A 4569-nucleotide genomic window follows, 5' to 3' on the forward strand; every position below is an offset into this window, starting at 1 on the left:
CATAAAAGTGTCTGTGGTTATTATAACGAATAATCCAGTAATCAGACAGATAAAAATTAAAGGGTCTGTATGTTTATATTTTATGTATTTATTTATTATTTTTTAAAATGTTCACACAGTAATAACACATGTTGTAAAAGTATTTCCACAGAGTTAACAGAGGCATGATACAATCAAACAAACAAACTCATCTAAATGAAAATACTAATAATGGTCATAATACACAATAATAAAATACTGTACATTAAAACAAGTTGCTTCCTTTATTTTCTAAGCATTAATACAGTGATGTAAAAAGATTTTCACAGAGTTAACAGTTATGACACAATCAAACAAAATTATCTAAATTAAAATAATAATAATAGCAATAATACATACTAATAAACAGTCATATTAAAACACTTTTCTTTCACATTTATTTTAAAACACATTTATTCATACTGTGAGTCATGTGTGTTTTTTAAATTGTTGACTTTCTAAAGACTGATTTCTAATCTGTCTAACTAACCTGGGTGTTTCAGCTGCAGAGCCAGAGGCCCGGTCATACCGTGTCCATTTTAGGACATCCTCCTCCCTCCGAGAAAACTCCATCATTCCTACTACCTTCGACCAAATGTTCCTCCTCCCTGCAAGGAATCCCCCGTCACCCCTCCGCCCTCCCCTCTCCTCCCTCCTTCCACCACCGTCCGCTCTCAGTTCTCAGATGTCCGTTTTCCGTCATCCACCCTCCTATCTCCGTCATCCGCCTTCAGCTCTCCGTCAACCCCCACACTCACCCCGCACATAACGGCATTTTCGTTAATGAAGTGACGTAATACTCCAGTTCCACACTGTAAACCCTGCTGTCCAAATAACTTAATTTTCTTAAGTTGTGTAAACTTAAATCTTTCTTAAAAGTTCCACTAACTTAAAAATTTAATGTTATTCTAACTGGCAATATAATTTTGAGTTTTGTAAACTTAATTTATTTGATGATGTACAACTTAGTTTTGGATTAAATACCTAATACTCAGAATTATAAAGTCACTGTCACTGTGAATTCTCGAGTTATGATGTTAATGTGTCTGCTTTATTACGTCTGTTCTATGCGTCTTCACCACTGCAACGCGGGAAAGAAAGATGGAAAAATGCTGAGGAAGTATTTATCGTAATAATATATAATATAAACTAAAAAATAACCATAGTCTTGATAGTTTGTTGATAAGTATGAGTCCAGTGTGTAAAACTGAATTTATGTGTCTTTATCCAACAACCTTGTCGTTGCAATAGCTCTTTGTTATTTCTGTGGTAGAAAAAAGACAAACTGAAGGAGTGTGGATGAACAGCCAACAAACTCCGCTAATTTTTGGCTCTTACTAAATTACTCTGTCTTTTTAACGGCATCACGTTAGCTACGTTATAATGCTAATGCAACTAGTAGTTCAAAGTTTCTTTATGGTTATCGATAAGTGGTTTATTACTGTCGCGAGGTGGTGTGGTGTCATTCTTGAAAGCTCGTTGATTTTCTATTTTTTCTCTACTTTTTCGAAATACTTGTTGGAGGAGCGTGCATTTTGAGAAGTTCCGATGCGAACTGAAGTGGATCCTGCTAACGGTTTTTGTATTTTTAATATCTGAAATGAAGGTGTTTCTATTACAGCAGTAATGGTATTTAAAGGTACGGATTGAATGCTGTACTGAGGTAATTTCAATATTTAATGTATTTCAGTGAGGTGCAGTTGAAAACATTGCAAAAACTGTTTTAAAAATCATTAAAACAGAATGAACTCCTGTCCAGCTGAGTCACAGAGCTGCCAGTGCTTCCGTGAACAGGTTTGATAATTTGGTTACATTGATACATTTTAAAAGTAACTGTAAATGTCAAAATCAGAATATTTTAATTTTGTTAATTATTTGTCATAACAAAAACATACACTCAAAAATAATCTTTTTAAATATGTATTCAGGCTGTGGTATCTAGAATTGCTTGGGGCTATAAATTGTGTTCAGATGTTTTGAGCTCCAGAACCCAATTCTTTAAACATTATAGACTGGAGCTCAGTCATTTTTCAAGAGTTAGCCCCCTGCCACGCCTGTACGATAATTGCATGTGCACATTTCAGACACTAAATGCTTTGATAACTCACTTGTCAAGATATCATGAACACAGCAGTTACACTCACAATGACTGTTCAGTATTCAGCTGTCCTTGGTGCACATTTCAGCAACCTTTTACTGAATCTGCATTACTCTGTCACTACAGAAGACATTTAAAAAACCATGAAGCAGTGGTATGTCCATACAGGGCCTGTAACCAGAGTACAAATGTGTACTCTTTATTTAATTCTCATAAGAGTCGAGTACATCAACATAACCTTGCATCAGATTTCTGCAGTGGCATCATCAGCATTGAAAAGCTAAAGAAGACTGTGAGAAATTGACCTCTGATTAGCAGGATGATGCAGGCCACATTTGCCCTGAGATGCCAGACCTTCATCCAATCCAGCCCACCAGTGAAAGAAATCCTGGACCTCTGGCCTGCTCTCCACATAGAGTCTGAGGTAAAATGGTTTATCTGTTGTTTCAATGATGCTCCAGTGCTTATGTCCCATTTAATATTTCTATTGAATTGATATGTACTGATGTTCTGTTACTGTTTACTTAGGTGTGTGCAGAATTCCAGCGGATCACAAACCAGAACCCGCACAACACATTCTATGCAGAACTTGATCATCACATCCCACGCTTGATGACCTTGTTTAGGCAGAAGGTATCCAAAACTGGAAAGATTGCAGATTCTTTGGCTGGCATTTTGAAAGTCCATGACAAACAGGTAGTAAACTGCCTATTTCAAAGTTACAGAAGTGAAATATGAGCTTTTTAATTAGCAAACTTGCATGTGTGTTATTAGTTACTGTTGCAGAATGCTGTTCCAGTTTGTATCTTATTTTGAGTAAAGTGCACAATCATTGGCTACTTGTCTTTTTACAGAATATCACTACATGTGTATTTCATGGCCCACATAATGCTTAGGATGTTTCGGGGTAAGGACATTGACGACACCTTTATTTGCTGCTGCTCAGGGGCTGAGATTGTTTGGATCACAATGCAGGGTTTGATGTTTGGTTTAGTCACCACATTTTGGACACGGTTTGAATGAAAAACGAAGAGAGCCTAATTCTTGGTGTTTATTTTATGAACTTAATTTATACAACAAAATGCAATTCTGTCTAAATTCTGTTCTCTTTAGGAATTACATGACATACACAGAAAATGTACAACTGTTCTCCATGCACTTCCTGTGTTTCTGTGAGAGGCTTGGTCTGGATTTTTGAGAACATGCAAAGTTGGTTATAAACTTATACCACACATTTTAGACTTCAAACTTCCTGCTTGTGATTGTGTGTTCTTTGAAGTTATTGATTGTGAAAGAGCTGTGTTTCCATTTCTTTCAGGATATTGATGAGGCAGAGATTGTGAATGCACCTATGGCCCTTATTACAGTGAACAGGGACAACACCAGCAGTCCAGATCACTGCCAGTCTGAAACATTCTTGGTTGGTATTGAAAGTGAAGCTGCGATTACCCTTCTCAGATCTGTGGATGCCCTTGTGGTAATGTTCAGTCTCATATATGCTCGACATCTCAGTTATCCCAAAGGACTGACAAACACTTTGGAATTCTTTCAAAACATTTTGCTTAGTTTGGAAGATGGCGAATTGTCACCCAGACTGCAGACTCTCAAGAATGATTTGATGGTCAATACCTAGAAATTGATCTGAGAAAATGATGTCTAACCTTTAGAGAATTGTATTGAAAAATTGCACTTTTGGAAATTAGTTTGATATGTAATATACTGAGTCACAATAGTTTTTAAATGTTGCCTCTTTCACTCTGTCTGAGAAAACTCCATCCTTCCTACTTTGATAAAATATTCCTCATCCCTGCGAGGAATCCCCCGTCACCTCTCCGCCCTCCTTCCACCACCGACCGCTCTCAGTTCTCCGATGTCCGATTTCCGTCACCCACCCTCTTATCTCCGTCATCCGCCTTCAGCTCTCCGTCAAACCCTACACTCTCGCCCCCTAAAAAACCACACACACAATTATATTTCACAGTAAGAATTTACAGCACGACTCAAACACGGGAACGAAGGTAAATGACGTTAATTGTTGAGTGTCTCGTAATACTGTGTAAGCATACATATTAACACGTGTGCAGTAAAACGTGTGCATTTACAGGGTGATTTCTCAGGCTTAAAAGCTCACCTTCTATTAAAAAGGTAAACGCAAACTTTTTTCATTCTGAAGGACACAAACCACGTCGGATTTCAGCCGTTAAACGCGAAGATTTCGGTACACCAGATAAATAAGAGCAACATATTATCAGTTGTATTGTATGCTTACAATACATATAGAAATGTGTTCATCGTTAACTCATAGTATGGGATGGTGTTTTTCGACTCAGCTACAGATGCCGATGGAGAGCAGAACTGCTTTTGAAAAATCCGAACGCCTTGAGGCCGATCTGGAAGAAGGCAGCGCAGCGCTTTGATTTAAACGATTCCATGTCTTGGTGGGTTTGCGTAGC

The sequence above is a fragment of the Polypterus senegalus genome, chromosome 2 (assembly GCF_016835505.1).
Source record: "Polypterus senegalus isolate Bchr_013 chromosome 2, ASM1683550v1, whole genome shotgun sequence".
Taxonomy (NCBI): Eukaryota; Metazoa; Chordata; class Cladistia; order Polypteriformes; family Polypteridae; genus Polypterus; species Polypterus senegalus.